An 18,770-nucleotide genomic window follows, 5' to 3' on the forward strand; every position below is an offset into this window, starting at 1 on the left:
CCCCACCCCAATGCTCTTGCGATTTGGCATTGTGTTCTCAAGGACAGCTTTCAATTGTTAGGTATTCACGCCGCAGTGTTTGGCAGTCCCCATAAACCTCATTTACGAACCAGGGACTGAGTCTGGAGTGATATATAAATATCAATATGATTCATGTCGATTTGATAAATGACAGAGGCTTGATATATCAGTGCAATTCCACATGTCCTACAGCTTTATCTTTCTCCCCTCCCATGTAGTGTTGAAATAATATCCTCCCTGGTTCCCAAGCAGTGAGGACACAAAGAATTGCCACGGGGGTTGTCTGTGTAAACAACTGTACAAAGAAAAGCCCGCACAATATGATGCAATAAGCAAGTGCGCTTGAAAAACTGAAACAACAAAGGGCCTTTTATTAAACCTTAAAAATAAAAAAATGAACCTTAAAAAATAGGGTGTAAGCTTTTGTGGACCTGAGCCTACTTCTTCAGAGGTGTGATGTGTTCATCTAAGCTAAAAGCTATATATACATATAGAGTGAAGGGGGGGGAGCAGTGAGGTCAGAGGGAAAGGAAATGTACACACACGCAGAGAGATGCATATTGGCAAATAAAAATATGTAAAATGATTGCACTACTATTCAAAACCATTGTTGATGTTCAAGGGTCTGGAGCAACTTCCTGTGAGGTAAGGTGACAAAATTTTGCCCTTTTTAGCTTGGAGGAGGGGGCGAATAAGAGAAAACATGATAGAAATGAGTAAAATTATGAATGTGGATGGAGAGAGGTTTCTCTCCTTTTATAATTCTACAATGTGGGGCCATACAACAAATATGAATGTTGGAAGCTTTGGAGCAGATGAAAAAAAGAACTTTTCCCACAAAGAACATAGATCAACCATGGAATTGACTCCAGCAAGTGGTAGCCATCAAGGTGGAGGGCTTTACATGTGGATTAGACAATAAGGCTTTCAATTGCTATGAGTGATGAGGACTTTGTTTTGGCTCCACTGTAGGTAGCACTATGTCTCTGAATGCCAGTTTCTGTGAATCACAAATGGAGAGAGTATGGTTGTACTCTGGTCCTGCTTGCAAGGTTGCCATAGACATTTGGTTGACCAATGTGAAAGCAGGATGTTGGACTAGATGGTCCGCTGGCCTGATCCAGCATTCTCTTCTTGTGTTCTTTTGATGGTAATGCCCTGGCATTTTCGTTGCAATAGGCTAACACAGCTACCCCTTATGGACCATACATGGTGACTACCAAAGGCATCTTCCTCTTTTCTCCTTTCTCTCCCATAATATTTATACATTTCCAAAAATGCATGATGTGATTTCGTTCATTATGTCATGGCTATATGCTTTCCTGACTCGGTTTCCTTTTCCTTACTCAGTTGCATTGGTTTCTGTTTGTAGGGGCAGAGGAACTTGCCATAGAAGTAGGTGGTCCTGAGGGAGTGAGAAGTCCACAGACCTGCTCAAAGCTCTTGGTGCACCATGGCTGAATGAGATCTCTGGATTTGGACCACTCTACCCAAGTGAGTGGGACGTGGGTGGCGCTGTGGGTTAAACCACAGAGCCTAGGACTTGCCGATCTGAAAGTCGTGGTTCAAATCCCCACGATGGGGTGAGCTCCCATTGCTCGGTCCCTGCTCCTGCCAACCCAGCAGTTCGAAAGCACATCAAAGTGCAAGTAGATAAATAGGTACCGCTCTGGCGGGAAGGTAAATGGCGTTTCCGTGTGCTGCTCTGGTTTGCCAGAAGCAGCTTAGTCATGCTGGCCACATGTACGCCGGCTCCCTCAGCCAATAAAATGAGATGAGTGCCACAACCCCAGAGTCAGTCACAACTGGACCTAATGGTCAGAGGTCCCTTTACCTTTACCTTACCCAAGTGAGTAGAGGAACAAACGGTTGCAATGTTCAGTGCTCCTATTCAGTATGTAGCTAGCCAGCCAGCCAGTCAGTCATGCCTTATATCAGGATACTCCATTCCTTTCCTCCTGCTTCCATTTTCTGTTCAACCCACAAGACACTCAGTATTCCATTGTCACTAAATATGCCCTCTTTGGGCTGTATATTTGGAGCGGTACAGCCCCTTGGGTTTGTTTCTCTAAATAAGTATTTTTTTTTCTATGTCTGCAAACCTTGGAGTGCGCCACTGTTTCATCCAAAGTTATAGGACATTCACACATTGTACAAAAAAAAAAGAAGAACATTAGTAGCAATAAAAGAAGTGACTAGGAAGATACTGTTGGGCATGTGCTAGCATACTTTGGCTCCATTTTCAGCATAAAAAAACAAGATCAATGTGATACTCTAAGACCCTTCTTCCCCTTTGGGACAGTTTCCTGATTAAAATTCCTCCCCTCAGTTGCTTTTCCTGGGAGTTTTGTCTTTCTCTGCCTGGCTGATGGTGTGTTTTTGTGGGTACTTTTGACAGGGAAGATGCACCAAGCAGGAAAGGGAAGATTGGAACCCCCTTCCCCTCACTGCTGGTTCAGTCAGATCTGGAGCACCCTCTCCTCCGACCCCTGCCACAGCTACTTTTCTCTTCTTGTTTTTTTGTGTGATGTTTTGCCTAGTATGTCCGAGCTTAGAAGGCCCCTCTGGGGTGAGAAAGAACTATGGCGGCTGAGTGAAAGCAGCTCGGAAACCTGGTGGCAAAGAGACCAATTTACAGGTCATCATCGGGGAAACAGAGACTCGGCTCATTGCCATGGCAACAACTACCATGGCTTTTTTTTTTTGTCACAACAAAATGGGACTAGGTTTCTGTTGGTAGGACTTTGCAGAATTCAAAGCCTGCGACTAAATTATTGCCATAAAAAATTCCTAGGGTTGCATTCTCTTTTGCAGTAATACCCTCTCAGCTCATACACATACAGCCTCCTTCTCTTTGGCTTTTGACCTTCCAGCAAGGGATTTGAGTTTAAAGTAGATGCAAGGAAAGGAAATAATAAGCAATGAAACGAAAACAAATCACACGGTAGAATTCAGAAATCTAGCAATAAATAGTAGAAAACGGTAAATAGTAGGAAAAGATTTGAATCCTTTCCAAAGTGGAACTTGAAGCAAATCCTCAGGCAAAACAGATGTAGAATTTTGAGGAAAGCCAAACAATCTTGAGTAAGACAAGCAAAAACAAAAACAAAATCTTGCTCAGTGGGGATTTTTGCACACCTAGTTTAAATGAAATGTTAAGTGAAATTGTAGGACTTTGCTTAGACAAAGCGTTTGAGATATTTTGAAGGAAGCTGAAAGTTCCTTCATGGCTGACAGTGTTTATGAGAGGGCTATTGGGTTGTTGTTTTTGTTTTTATTAGGTATTTTGCTGTTTTATATCTTGATTTTATTCTGTGATCCACCCTGAGACCCTCGGGTATAGGGCGGTATATAAACACAATATTAATATTAATAACAATATTGCCCAGGTGGACACAGTTATGGGGCAACTTCAAGGCCTACCAGCTCTCTTCGGATGGATCTTTATCTTTAAATCAGCCTTCAGGTAAGAGGATGCCTTCAAACAGGGGCCTGTCCTCCAACAGCCCTTCAAATAGAAGACAAGAAGAAGAAGGAGGAGGAGGAGTTTGGACTTGATATCCTGCCTTTCACTCCCCTTAAGGAGTTTCAAAGTGGCTAACATTCTCCTTTCCCTTCCTCCCCCATAACAAACACTCTGTGAGGTGAGTGAGGCTGAGATACTTCAGAGAAGTGTGACTGGCCCAAGGTCACCCAGCAGCTGCATGTGGAGGAGCGGGGAAGCGAACCTAGTTCACCAGATTACGAGTCCACCGCTCTTAACCACTACACCACACTGGCTCTGTAAAGATTCTGTAAGGCAGTACACATGGCTATCCTCCATTCTTGACACGCTATAATGTGAGACAGGAGAGGTTGGTCATAGAATCATGGAGTTGGAAGGACCCCAAGGGTCATCAAATCTAACCCCCTGCAAGGCAGGAATCTCAGCTAAAGCATCCATGACAGATGGCCATGGTCCATTAGGGAGAATGTGACACTGCCTAACCACCCTTCATCTGGCCCTAGGTGTCCCTCATCTGCCTGCATTCTTCCTTACAGCCTGTGGCAATGTGGTCCTCCTTAGCTTCAGTGCTATCAGCAGACCTGAGGAAGATGGAGGCAAAACTAGAATTAATTGAAGCTGCCTGTCACTGTCTCCAGCTGCTCCTGGTTTCCCCACTCTCAATGGGCACCAGCTACCACTGTTGTGAGAAGCAGCCCTTATCAGAGAATTTACTACCTCCTCCTCTGAATTCTCTGAATGGTCCATCAAAGGTCAACATGGAATATTAACAGGTGTTGTTGTTTTTTGGAGGGGGGAGATTTTCAACTTGTTCTTCCTGCTGTGTTTCCTAGAATTCATCAAGTGCAAGTTTGTCTTTGGCTCCTTACAGACACAATAGCTATAGTTCAGTGTTCCCTTTCATCACCGAATACAATGATGCGTTCTTAAAGAAGTTGACTTCTGCCTGATCATGTGAATGAAATAATAAGTACATCAAGCAAAGGGCTGGAGCTACCGGATGCATAATAAGTGACTGCAGATGAATGCACTGCATTTGAGAAGTTAATTAACAGAGTTGTGTAAAACAAAATTACAATGAGGATATAAATGTAGCTGAATTTAAAGTTTAATTTAAATCTAATGAAACAGTTGTGATTGTGAACCTCCCCCCATTTTTTAAAACTATGGTGCTAAACAGCCTGAGCGCAGGTTTCCCAAGGGCAAAGGGACTCATGTCTCAGTCTTCACTCCTTTGAAACTCAAACACAGGCCCCCTAAATTGACAATAATCATAATCACCATGCTTCTCACCTTCTATGTTTCAGTCAACCATCAACATAACCCAACTGGCAAGCCTGGGAGATTCCTCATCCATGCCTCTTCCAAGCTCCATTAATGTGTGGCCCCCAAATTTTGGACCCCCCCAAAAAAAACTGGCGCTAGTTTTGTGCAAAACTTTGGCACCTGTTTGGAGTCAATCCGACAAGTTTGGATTTTTTGACCTTAACTTGTTACCATGATTTGCTGTGTCAAATACACAGTTTGGAAGGCAGCACAAAATGCGGAGTTCATGGCACAAAGCTAGCGCTAAAATTGGGCATCAGTTTGGGAGATCTGAAATTTGGGGGTCACATGATAGTGGAGCTCCCCTTCTATACCTTTGCATTTGCCATTGTTGGTCCTTGCAGGCCTTTATCAGTTTTTGGACTGCCAAATTGCATTTTTTTAGGAGCCAGTTACAGGGCTAAAGTGGTGGCCACTTCTCCAGTGATGGAATCCAACCCTATTTGAACCCTGAATACTGCATGGGAGATAACTATATGTCCGGTTTTCATGCATGTGTTAATCATTGATTCTGGGCTCCCTACAACTATTGCACCTGAGCAGGAACACGGACTCCCAGATCAACCTGCCCATTTTTTAAGACAGGCATGGGAAACCTGTCTCTTCAGATGTTGTTGGACTACAGCATACATCAGCTTCAGCCAGCATGACCAGTGGTCAAGATGATGCATGTTATGGTCCAGTAACACACAGAGGGTCACAGATACTCTAGCTATGCTGTAAGATCATCTGCCAAGGTCTGTCTCCATGTCTCTTACCCATCAGAGGCACAAAGATAATCTACAAGGGAGGAAACTTTCTCAGTCATGATGCCCTAGAGGTTCCCTTTGCACCAGCAGTGGTGTCATTTAGGTGGCAAGAAATAACATTTTTTTAACTCACCATGCCTAGTTTAGTTGATTTAATTGATTTAGTTGATTTAAATCAACTAAATTAGGATTTAACTGATTTAATTGTGCAAGTTGTAGGCTGCAGTGATAGACCCGCTTATCTGGAAGTGGAAGACATGTATAAGATTATATTGTGGGTCTGTTTTAAGAAGTTTTCTTGTTGCGCTCTCTCTCTCTCTCTCTCTCTCTCTCTCTCTCTCTCTCGTGTGTGCTTATGTTGCACACCTCCCAGAAATCTGAAATCTGATATTATGATGGACAGTTTTAAAATGGGTTTTTAAAAAGCAAACAAACAGTAAATACAATATAACCTATGGCATGCTATTCTTTTCTTTTCCATTATTGGCATTTCTTCTGCATCACTGTCTGAGATAACTAGTACTGGTCTAAGCAGTAAAAAAGAAAGCAGGTCAGTTTTCTACATACATGGAAATAATTCCCTCCAGGCAGGCATATTCAGAAAGCTGTGAAATTTAAACCTTACTGTCATAGAAATATCCATCTAGACACTCACCTCCTTTGTGTGAAAACATCTTTGTATTCCTTTTCTTTCTTTTTTAAATGGAACAGAATAATTCAACAATTTGTATTGCTGGTGAAAGTGCAGCTTCCCTCTAGGAAGGTGAGGAGAGGTGGGAAGACAGAGCATCTTTTTAAAACAAACAACCTATTTAACACCAAAAGATTCATTCGCAGCAGAAACCACTTTAGATATGAGAGTTGAAACAATGGCTCAGATTGCAAGACTGATCGTGATTATTAATTGCAGCTTTCCTTTCCCTCATGGAGCCCGGGGCAAATGCAAAACGATGTTGCTTGTTTCATAATGATTGGATAATACAACACAAATTCTGTACCAGTTGTGCAGGTTGTCAGTGTGTTTCCAGACCCAATTCACAGCGATGGTTTTGACCTTTAAACTATTTGGGACCACAGTTCATGGGCTGCCTAAAATACAAGCTTGTCCAGATATTTAGATCTGCCTCAGAGCCTCTGCTCATACATCAACTCAGCTGGTGGGTACAAAAGGCTGGGTCTTTTTGGTGGTGGCCCCCCTGACTGTGGAACTCCCTCCCCACCAAGGTTCTTATAGTCTGAACATCGCCAGGGTTACAGCTACAGCCTCTTTCCTTTGGGCCACTTTCTCTTAAAGGTTGTTTTCTCAGAATTGGTTCTTTTCATGTAGATGGTTCTGTTAGTTGGGTGGTGATTTATAATGATGTTTGCAAACTGGTTCACCTGGCATGGGTTTTTAAACGATTGCCATCATTGTTTTATATGTGTACTGTGTTATGATTTTGTGAACTGCCCTGGGTGGGCTATGACACAAGTTACTTGACAAATAATTAACAACACAACCTTAACCAGACGTCCTATTAATTCAATAGGAAAGTAGGGGGCAGGCTCACAAACTTAGTGGGCAATTAATTACAGAACAACCCAAACCTAAACTGGATTGAGCAAATTTAAAAAAGCAGATCTTGGGCTATCCTAACCGAGTTGGGATTCACCAAGGGCTATTCCAGCATAGCTCCCTCATCCCAGCTCAGCATAACTTCCCCAACCCAGTTCAGGCAGGCATACACTGGCATAACACCCTCAACCCAGCTGAGATGGTGGGCTGGTGGGCAAAACTTACACTCAAAAATAGTACATAAGAAGAGACAGCTGGATCAGGCCAATGGCCCATCTAGTTGAGCATCCTATTCTCACAGATCAGAGGCCTTTGGGAACCTTGCAAGCAGGATCTGAGCACAAGAGTTCTCTGTGGGAATGTTTAGGGATGCGGGGGAGGATATATTGTCTAAGATATCCTATCCCAACTTGTCTTTACAAGTTCAACAAAATCAGCAGAGTTAACATTCCCCTTTTTAAACACACGCACAGCAGATAGCTTGCTCAGACTTGTTAGAGTCTCTGTAAATATTTCCTGGTATTTTCCCCGTTTAATCCCTCCTAAAATAAGACACTACTCAGTCTTCTGTAAAGTATAAAACGTTTGCTCACAAGTAATCATATGTTCACATAAAGGTTCCCTGAAGGCAGACTTAAAAAGTTAGAACATAGTTTAAATGTGGTGACTATCTCCTTATGAGAAAGCCCCCCTTTTCTTCTCTTGGCCTGGAGCCAAGGGTGCCTTCTGGTAGTGCTGTTATTAAGATGGCATCGATAGAGACAAGATGGTTGCCAGCCTGTGGTTCTAGTTCTTTCTACTTCAGGAGAGGCCACGCCCATCTCAAGTTACACATAGGAAGTTTCGTCTCAGTCCTGGAAAGCGGGAAGTTCTGGCTGGAGGACTGAGACAACCTTCATGTCTACTCTAGCAATGTTGTGTTTGAATGCATTTGATTCTTACATCCCACACTCTCTCCCCTCCAGTAATTTCCAGCAACTGGTATTCAGAAGCATTTCTGCCTCTACCAACGGAGGCATAGTACAGCCATTGTTGTGGCCAGTAGCCATCAATAGCTTTCTCCTCCATGATTTGTTCTAATCCTCTTTTAAAGCCACCTTGGTTGGTGGTCATCTCTGCCTCCTTTGAGAAGGAGCTCCATTGTTTACATCTGCAGCAAGGGAAGACTTACACTTACACCTATTCCAAACCTCTTCCACTTTAGTCACATGCCAGACTCCATTTTCTCTCTGCAAGGCTTGAACCAGCTCAGCCTAAAATAGCCCCAGTCCTGAATGGAGTTTGGAACAGGAGTAACTTGAACTGATTTAATTTAAGACAGGCATAGGCAAACTCGGAACTCCAGATGTTTTGAGACTACAATTCCCATCATCCTTGACCACTGGTCCTGTTAGCTAGGGATGATGAGAGTTACAGTCCCAGAACATCTGGAGGACCAAGTTTGCCTAGTTTAAGACAACGTAAGTTATGGCAGCTTCTTGTATTTAGGATTGCTCTGTAAACAACTAATTAATTTCAGGCTCTATCTGGAAGCTAAGCTACATTTTCTTCTCGATAGATTCCAGATTCTTTTAATACTCAGTGCTAGGAGGAATCAAGGACATTCCCCCTTTGAAATGTTGTGGGTAGCAGGTAGGAAATGAAGAAATTGTTGTCTATAAACTAAAATGAGAAACATTAATATTACTTCAGGCTGTTGTGTTTTAACCTTATTGGTAATTTGGTGTTCAATATTCCTAACTTTGATTATACAATACTGACTTTTTCTTTTCTTTAGATTAGAGGGCTAAAGTTGAAGCACTGCTTTCCTTTCAAACACTGCCAACAAAAGTGATTACAGATGTATTAATTATCCTTGGTTATGTAAATATTTGTGACATTGAGTTTGATATAACAAGGACGGGCATTAAAAGCCATTGAGATTCTTGCAACCTCGCTGTTAAAATGTAAATGTCTCTCATTCTGCAAAGGGGAAAATTAATTCTAGTGTTAGCCAAGCTCTCCTCAGCTAGACTGGGAATCAGCTCAGTACTGGTGAGCTTTGTGGTAATAAGTGTTCTGGGGCGAAGAGTATTTGTGTGTTTCCCAAGATTTCTCTGCTAGGTTATAACATTGGATGCATGCTGATGGTACACATGCATTTTACATGGGCATTCTTGAATTTCGTCTGCAATCACCCCACCCCCTTGTAATTTGGTTTACTGCCTTGCACCTACTCCATGCCAACAGCCACAGTGGAAAAGGACTTGGAAATTTGGTTGCCTCTTGCTACACAAACACACCTAGGAATAAGAGAGGGTTCCAGTTCTGGAGTGGGAATGTGACTACTGAATCTTCTCAAGAACATTCAAGAAAATTGATGGATCCAAACACCGAAAATATTTACCAAACATAGAGCATCTTGGTTGGGTTGCCTGATCTCATAGTTCTACAAAAGTATAATTGAGAGAAAGTAGTTAACAATACTTTTTTTGGGGGGGGGGACAGATGGACTATGATTTGACTTCAAAGTAGTTGGTCTCAGGGATGCTGGACACCTCCTATCCATGTACACTTGATTTAAATTGCCACGTGTCCTTGTACTTACCTGGGATGCTTATATGTCCTCCCCTCGATGCTCTTCATCTTCTCCTTCTCTGTCACTTATTTTAAATTTCTTACCAGCTCAGGATCAATACTGTCAAGTCAAGGTTCCTTTGTTAGGACCTGTTTGGAAACAACAACACAGAGAAGGAAGAACTTGTCAAGTGCGAGGATACTGCATCCAGATACAGTGGTACCTCGCAAGACGAATGCCTCGCAAGACAAAAAACTTGCTAGACGAAAGGGTTTTTTGTTTTTTGAGCTGCTTCGCAAGACGATTTTCCCTATGGGCTTGCTTCGCAAGACGGAAACGTCTTACAAGTTTGTTTCCTTTTTCTTAACACTGTTAATACAGTTGCGACTTGACTTCGAGGAGCAACTCATAGAACGCGGTGTGGTTTTTAAAGACTTTGGTGATTTTGGAAGCTTTTCCAAAACTTTCCCGACACCGTGCTTCGCAAGACGACAAAACTCGCGGAACGAATTAATTTAGTCTTGTGAGGCACCACTGTAATACTCTTGGAGATACCTTCCGAATTGTTCCGTTTATTTATTCTTTCATTTTTCTCATGAATGTTCTCCTAAATGGCAAGAGCTCATAAAAAGTGTGGTGTGTATGTGTAATTTCATGCAATGCTTTCCTGTTTGCTCTGAATAAACAGTAGCAAATGTTCCTGATTTGCTGGACAGAAAGATCAATTAGTCAGCTGCATGAGACAGCTGGTACACAATGTTCCAATCATAGGACTTTCCATATATATATATATATTTAATTTAATTTCCCAATACAGCAGAGAGTGAAGTTATGGATTGGACGCGGCTATTTTGCTGTTGCAACTGGTTTGTTTGTTTTTCCAAGCCTTCGTTAGATGCTTCCTCGTAAATTGCATTGCCGTGTTACGGTATCTCATTATCCTTTATTAACAGAACACTGCTAAATAAATGTTGGGATTATGCAGCACACGCAGCATGCAGAATGAGGCAGCATATTGGGGGGATGTGTTTATCCTAGATTTACAGCAGCAAAGTCTAAGAAATATTACATGTTCTAAAATTACTGCCAATTTTTTTCTGGCCGCTGTACTGCAATTTGAAGCCATGCCCCTGTTTAGGACATAAGTTAACAGGAAGCAGCAGCATTTAACAGACAGCCCAGCTATGAAACGGTTGATTGCAAGTGGATGCCCCTGAGCCAATTCGATCCCATTAAAAGCAATGGCCACAATCCACATAGTTTGGCACAATTACTTGCCAATCCATGGTGCAGCTACTAGGGTTATGGCTACTCGATGACTTGCTCCCAGCTTAAGCAGTTGGGATCCTATGCTCTGTCATGGCAATAGTGTTAAAAGGACAATACAAGCATGCAGAAAGGGAAAAGGGGGTAAAACAGCAGCAGCACATTGGGGAATGGGTCAAAGTTCAGTAGTAGAGCATCACCAGGTAGGGCGGGGAATGCCCCTCATCTGCCCCTTTGGAGAGCTACTGTACAGAATACTGAGCTAGATGGGAAAATGCCCCAACTCATTACAGTATAAGGAAGCTTCCAATGTTCCTGTGTTATCACCACTTGTACAGGTTGTGGCATTTGCCTGTTCATTTGAAAATGTCTCTGCAGGGGGAGAGAAAGGGTTAATAGGTAGACCAATGGAAAAGCCAGAGGCGGAGCCTACCTGTTTATAAAAGGGCTTAGCCCGAGGGTTAGTTAGTTAGCTGGTTGGTTGGTTGGGAAAAGGCAGTTGGGAAAGCAGTTGGCAGACAGATGGAAACAGAGAGACAGTTAGTGCAGTTGGTTCTTTTGTGAGGGGAGGTAGAAGAGTTAGAGACAGAATAAAATAAGACTAAGAGGGTAAAGGGTAACAGCATTTAAAGTTTATTTGTGTTTGCAATAAACTTCTTGTTGTTTAGTCGTTTAGTCGTGTCCGACTCTTTGTGACCCCATGGACCTGAGCATGCCAGGCACTCCTGTCTTCCACTGCCTCCCGCAGTTTGGTCAAACTCATGCTGGTAGCTTCAAGAACACTGTCCAACCATCTCATCCTCTGTCATTCCCTTCTCCTTGTGCCCTCCATCTTTCCCAACATCAGGGTCTTTTCCAGGGAGTCTTCTCTTCTCATGAGGTAGCCAAAGTATTGGAGCCTCAGCTACAATCTTCATTGTTAACTTAAGATCCTGACTGAGACTAAGTGATTTACAGGGGAGGACCTGGTTGGTGGCAGTGGATTAGCAGTGTATGGGTCAATAGTCCGTGAGATGACTGGGGCCTCCGTACAAACGCCACACAGCTCAACACCCAACAGCTATTACACAGAGAGGAAGGTGGATAACACTGTGTTTGACAATATTTTGGGTTCTTTTGAATATTCCACACTTGCAGTGCACATTCTTTCAATACACTGCCTGTATGCAGTGCACTGTACTGACTGAACACAGATTCTGAAAAAGCTGCTCTTTTTTCTAATAATGATAAGGATAAGGATATCTGAAAATGATCTCCAACTGACTTTTAAGAGATTAGGCTCAGACCAGAATTCCATCAAGGATTTCCGCCCAAGGGTGTCCAAGCAGGGCATGTACCTGCCTGCCTGTGAAGGTTGTGCCCATGTGGGCGAAGAGATTGGAGCCTATGCAGGTACCGAGAGTCACTGGAGGCACCTGCTTCTTTTATCTTCTCTGTATGCTAATGATGCTGTAGGTGCTAATGGATGCTTTCTTAGAACACTTTCATGCATTTCTATAGCACAAGTGCCAATCAAGGTTGATTCTTTCTTTGCAAAAATAGATAAAAGTACACCCAAGCTGTAGCACCAACATGTTTAGAAGTGCCAAACAGGGATAAAATCTGCTCTGATTTTCTTTAGCCTACAGTAACTTCCACCAAGCTGGAGCCCTCCAGATGTTTTGTACTAGTAGTTGTGCAGTAGTTTTGGGAACGCTGGCCTACAGAATTCATTATCGTTCAAATACAAGCAAATCAATGTTAGCACTCTTCTCTCTCTCTCTCTCTCTCTCTCTCTCTCTCTCTCTCTTGCATGCAGAAGATCCCCAGGTCAGTTCTTTGCAATTCCCAGGTCTCGGGAAACAGGGATGATGAAACATCTCTGGTTAAAATGTTAGAGTTACTTCCTGGTAGCCTAGACAGCACAACTGGGGGCAGCCACAGAAAACATCCCTCCAGCCATCCCAACTAACCTAGCACCCATCCATGGTGGGATACAGAGAAGGATGGTATGGGAGGGGGTAGTCCTTTAGGAGCTGTGAACCAAAACTGTTAAGGACTAACACTAAACTTATTGATCAAGAGATCTATGATATTTCAGAACAGCCTAAAGTACATTTTACAGAAACACACATGGCCCCCATGAAGTGGTTGGGAGGCCTGCTTAGCCTCTTATCAGAGCTGTCCAAGAAGAGGAGGAGGAGGTGGAGGAGGAGGAGGAGGAGTTTGGATTTGATATCCTGCTTTATCACTACCCTAAGGAGTCTCAAAGTGGCTCACAATCTCCTTTCCCTTCCTCCCCCACAACAAACACTCTGTGAGATGAGTGAGGCTGAGAGACTTCAGAGAAGTGTGACTAGCCCAAGGTCACCCAGCAGCTGCATGTGGAAGAGCGGGGAAGCGAACCCAGTGCACCAGATTATGAGTCCACCGCTCTTAACCACTACACCACACTGGCAAATAAGGAGTGCAGACTGGAACACACCCAGTGCTCCTCTGTGGCTGAGCATCATTGCAGATAACTTGGTGGCAGTACATCTGCAGAAGATTTCCAGTTAAATCCCCGGGATCTCCAGGTAAGGCTTTTATGTCCCATGTCTGAAACCCCAGGGAGCTAGTACAGCTAATACTGAGCTAGATAGAAACATGGCATCAGTGGCGTAGCGTGGGTTGTCAGCACCCGGGGCAAGGCAAGTAATTTGCGCCCCCTAACCCGTGGATTTGCGCCCCCTAACCCTAACCCCCAGATGTTGCACCCGGTGCGGCCGGCCCCCCCTGCACCCCCCACGCTACGCCACTGCATGGTATAGCCCAGTAGATGACAGCTTGCTAAGTTTCTGTGCTACCTTAACTTGCAGACCAGCCCCACTAGGCTGGTGGAGAAGCTCCAGGCTATCTCAGCTCCAGAGTTGAAAGACCAGGCTGAAAGCTCTGCCCCCTCCCCATAGATTGCCAAGCCAAATGGGGGTCAGTACAGTTTGTGCTTTTGCTCAGGCTCTGCCGTCAACAGGTTTGTGTCTCTCTCATGACTTCATTTTATCGCATTATTATTGGCTGTAGCCATAACAACAGGGAGGAAAAATGTGGCAAGTTAAAGATAGATGCTAATTATATAAATGAAACATTTCAACAGGTGCTTTATATAGCCACCATCAAGCTTTATAATAAAAGCTTGATGTTAAAAAAAGAACTCAAAGAATTAAGAGCAGAAAGAAAATAGCCAATCACAGTGTTCCAGAATTGTGTCATGTAGTGCTACATGTTGTATAACAGTTTTCATCCTTCGGCACCAGGCTGCACAAACTTCTGCTCAAAGTTAAGAAAATCATTACATTTAATAAGTTTCACATTTCTCATGCAATTCTACTTCATAGAAGGGCCACTGGCCCTTGGCTCAATGTTATGTGATGTGATAGTTGGCCTAATATGGATGGCAAGGAGGAAAGATGATGTGGGTGGGTAGGGAGATGGGATAGTCAGGATGTCCATTCTCTCCAGTAGCTTCAGAACAAAGACTCACTGCACCCAAGATGGAAACTTACAGATTACCGTATGCATATACTTGTAACACTTCATGTGATTTAAATACCCTGTGAATGAGCCACAAAGATATGAATGAGCCCCACTTAATGATTAACTGTTTGGCTCTCTACTCAGCTTCAATGGAAATTTCTATGCCATGCTTCACAGCAGTGCTTTTTTCTTCTCCCAGGGGGTACTCAAGGGCACGCAGTACTGGCACCTCTCTCTTTTTGCTGTTAAAAAGTGTGGCACTTGCTGTAACAACTTCATGGTGAGGACTGGCAACTATTTTTCTAGAAAAAAAGCACTGCTTCACAGTATACCTACAAACACATTATAGAGTTATTTTCCATTTCAATATACAATTAAACAATTATACTTAACAGGTATTTCTTCCAAAGAAAACACAATGGCTTCAGCAGAGATATCAGTCACAGCTCAACATTCAGTTAACAGAGACATCTTGTATATCCAAAGCTAAACTAGATGGCTTCTGAAAAGCAGACAACAGCTGGTGTTCTTTTTATGTACATTCACAAGTGAAAAACTTCCATATATGCTCATTTGTAGGTTTCAGGAGTCCAGACAAATGTGTTGTATAGCTCAGAAGCTATTCTTTAAGCCACACACTTATAACTTTGACATAAACATGCAGCTCACACAATGCTGTGGGTAAAAATGGCATGCTAAGGTATAAAACTAGGGCAAGTAAACATTCCTTCTTTTGAAACCAGCATCTTTTAAAACAGAATAAATCTCCAGGGTGTTCACAGATGATTATTCCTATTGTAAAACCACAATTCCAGTCTCCTGATTTCCTTCATACAACAGTGCTGACTCTAGGGAATCATGAGATTGAAAGGGGAAGAAATTGGCCATTGGGAGTCCTAGGAGAACTTCTGTGCTTATGGGTAGATTCTGCCCCTTAGAAAATAATTCTGGAAACACACACACACAGAGTCCACCAAACCTTATACCATGCAAATGAGGATGTGAAATCAAGAGGACATTTTGGCTCAGCATGGAACACATTACCACAGAACAGGTGTAAAATGTCTGCCAGTGATTACTCACTGAAATACAGAGAACAAATGATGAGTGCATTTGTGCAAACCAGCCTTCTCTTCAAGGTTAGCCTAACACAATTTACGGCCAGAAGTTAAATACAAGATGGCACCTCCATCCACCACGGATACATAATGTAGAAAATACCTGGACTAGCAGTTGAATCTTACCTTTTTTATAAAATATTTATTAAAATATTTAATATTTTAATATTAAAATCTCCCCATCCCAGCTATTGACCATGAAAACACTTATTCAACCCATGTTTGTTGCTTCCCATGCAGATGTCTCCTTGCATCTTATCTGGACCTGTTTTTCATTCTAGCAGTCACTGAGGCTCCTCTTAAACTGGTTCTTGCCAGTTTTGTGGCCAGGCTGCACTCTTATAGGGGAGGTGTTGTTGTTTTAAAAAAAGTGTAATGTTTTGTTATGTTTTCATATACGTTGGAAGCTGCCCAGAGTGGCTGGGGCAACCAAGTCAGATGGATGCAGTATAAATAATAAAATTATTATTATGGAATTTGTTGTTGTTGTTTAGTCATTTAATCGTGTCCGACTCTTCGTGACCCCATGGACCAGAGCACGCCAGGCACTCCTGTCTTCCACTGCCTCCCGCAGTTTGGTCAGACTCATGCTGGTAGCTTCGAGAACACTGTCCAACCATCTCGTCCTCTGTCATCCCCTTCTCCTTGTGCCCTCCATCTTTCCCAACATCAGGTTCCTTTCCAGGGAGTCTTCTCTTCTCATGAGGTGGCCAAAGTTTTGGAGTCTCAGCTTCAGGATCTGTCCTTCCAGTGAGCACTCAGGGCTGATTTCCTTCAGAATGGAGAGGTTTGATCTTCTTGCAGTCCATGGGACTCTCAAGAGTCTTCTCCAGCACCAGAATTCAAAAGCATCAATTCTTCGCCGATCAGCCTTCTTTATGGTCCAGCTCTCACTGCCATACATCACTACTGGGAAAACCATAGCTTTAACTATACGGACCTTTGTTGGCAAGGTGATGTCTCTGCTTTTATTTATCTACTTATTTATTTATTTATTTTATTATGGAATAGGGCATACCTATTTTCATCAGATAAATATTGGTGGGTATGTGCAATGACAGTGGCCTCACTAATAATGGATTTTGCAGAATTTCTGCTTCATTGGCGAAGGGCTTTGACTCAGTGATAGAGCATCTGCTGAGCATTCAGAACATTCCTGGTTCAATCTTGGACATCTCTAGGTAGGGCCAGGAAGAATTCCTGCCTGAAACCCTATTTCCAGTAAGTGTTGTCAATACTGAGCTAATACTTCATATGTTCCTATCATATGTCTTTGAATTGGGGACAGAGCTTCCACTGCAAAGCATAAGATTTCCAGGGAAGCATGTCCCATCTTAGAAATTTACCCCTAGATATGTTTTTTGAATTATGGGTAAAGCCAGATGTGTTCCTGTCTATAAAATGCAGTCCATAACTAATTACCATCTCAGACGTATGTTGAAGTTGTTCCAAGTCAACATTTACAGGATGCCTCTCCAGGGGAGCATAACATATGAACTAGTTCTTGAGCCAATTTAATCTCAATGGGTTCAATAGCCCATAAATTATCATGAATCAAAATACGCTACCTTAGCTAGGGAGTACCATTTCACAACACATCCTCCAAGAGCTATTGTACTATTACACCAACATTTCAGATCAGTGTGTTCAGCGCAAGGCTGACATAAAGCAGCAAAGAATCTAAACTTCTCACTGAAGCAGCTGTGTCCATTAGCATCCCTGCCAATTGTTTTAGGAAAAGGATTGCTGAAATAGAAACACAGGTGGTTTGATCTGGAAAGCTTCCTCTAACAATCATCACGATGGGCATCAAAGTGTTGTGTTGATTTGAGAGGCATATAATTCAATGCAATTTTAGAAGTGAGCATACAATTCAAGAAAATCAGAAGTAACCGGGAGGAAGCTGTATTTGGAAATTTCACTTAGAATCTGGAGAAAGGAGGAAGTAGAAAGAAACATCCAAGCATTTTTTTTAATGTATGCCAAACAATAAATAGCATAAGTCTTGCAGAATCAAACAGTGGCCAACCAGTGGTCCACGAGCAGGACTTGAATGAAATAGACCCCTTTCACTGTTGTTCTCCAAAGACTGGTAATTCAGAGGCATACTTCCTCTGAAACAGGAAGTAGCATATAGTCACCATAGACATAGCCTCCATGACCCTATCTAATCCTGCTTTAAAGACAGTAGAGGCACTACAATAGAGGACAATGGCTTGTTGTCCTTACCTTCCATGAGTGCCTCTAGTACTCTTTTCAAGCCATACAATCTGGCAGCCATCTCTACAACACCTCTTCTCACATACACCTACCATGAGCCTACAGTCGCCACCAGTGACCCTTCTCGATGCAGCTCTCCTAAGGGAAGTGCAGAAGGTGCCAATGAAAGAACGGGCCTTTCCGTTAGTGGCTCCCCAAGTGTGCAAAGCTCTCTCCAAGGAGACATTGTCAGTGTTTAGGCCCTAAGCTAAGGCATTCATGTTTGCACTAACTTGTGGCTTTTAATTTAGATCATATTTCTGTATTTACTGTATAGCCTGCTCATCTTTTAGTGAGGTGGAACGCAAGTCACATTTTTTATTCTTGCTGCTGGGTGAACACCTTTAGAAATGTTTTTTGTTGTTGTTGCATTTTTAATTATTATTATTATTTATTTACCCTTCACCTTAAGGTCCATGGGTAGGTTACACTAATTTAAAATACAATACAGTGGTACCTCAGGTTACATATGCTTCAGGTAACATATGCTTCAGGCTACAGACTCCGCTAACTCAGAAATAGTGCTTCAGGTTAAGAACTTTGCTTCAGGATGAGAACAGAAATCGCGCAGCGGCGTCGTGACAGCAACAGGAGGCCCCATTGGCTAAAGTGGTGCTTCAGGTTAAGAACAGTTTCAGGTTAAGAACGGACCTCCAGAACGAATTAAGTACTTAACCCGAGGTACCACTGTACTACAAACAGCTTAAAACAGCTTCCAATCAGAAAAAAAATTAATGTTTGGTTCAAAAAATGTGAAGCAAAACTACATTTTATGGGAAAGGATGTACAAAACCGTACAATTGAAATGATATTGTTTTTTCCCATACAGTTTCTTTTCCCCAGGAAAGGGATCATTCCCAGCCCTACGTGGAAATGTCAGGGAATGAACCTAAGATTTTCTACAAGCAAAGCAGCTGCTATG

The 18,770-nt window shown here is 42.7% G+C and overlaps 1 long non-coding RNA gene across 1 annotated transcript; it reads right to left on the reverse strand.

The window, feature by feature from the left end:
• Positions 1-385: 385 nt before the first annotated feature.
• On the reverse strand, positions 386-9,439 carry LOC310705497. The gene is made up of 3 exons (XR_014525344.1): positions 9,373-9,439; positions 6,257-6,356; positions 386-499 (listed from the first exon to the last, which is right to left on the reverse strand). It is a non-coding gene; the product is annotated as an uncharacterized lncRNA (long non-coding RNA).
• Between the last annotated feature and the right edge of the window lie 9,331 nt (positions 9,440-18,770).

This window comes from Podarcis liolepis, assembly GCF_965112155.1.
Source record: "Podarcis liolepis genome assembly, chromosome: 4".
Lineage (NCBI taxonomy): Eukaryota > Metazoa > Chordata > Lepidosauria > Squamata > Lacertidae > Podarcis > Podarcis liolepis.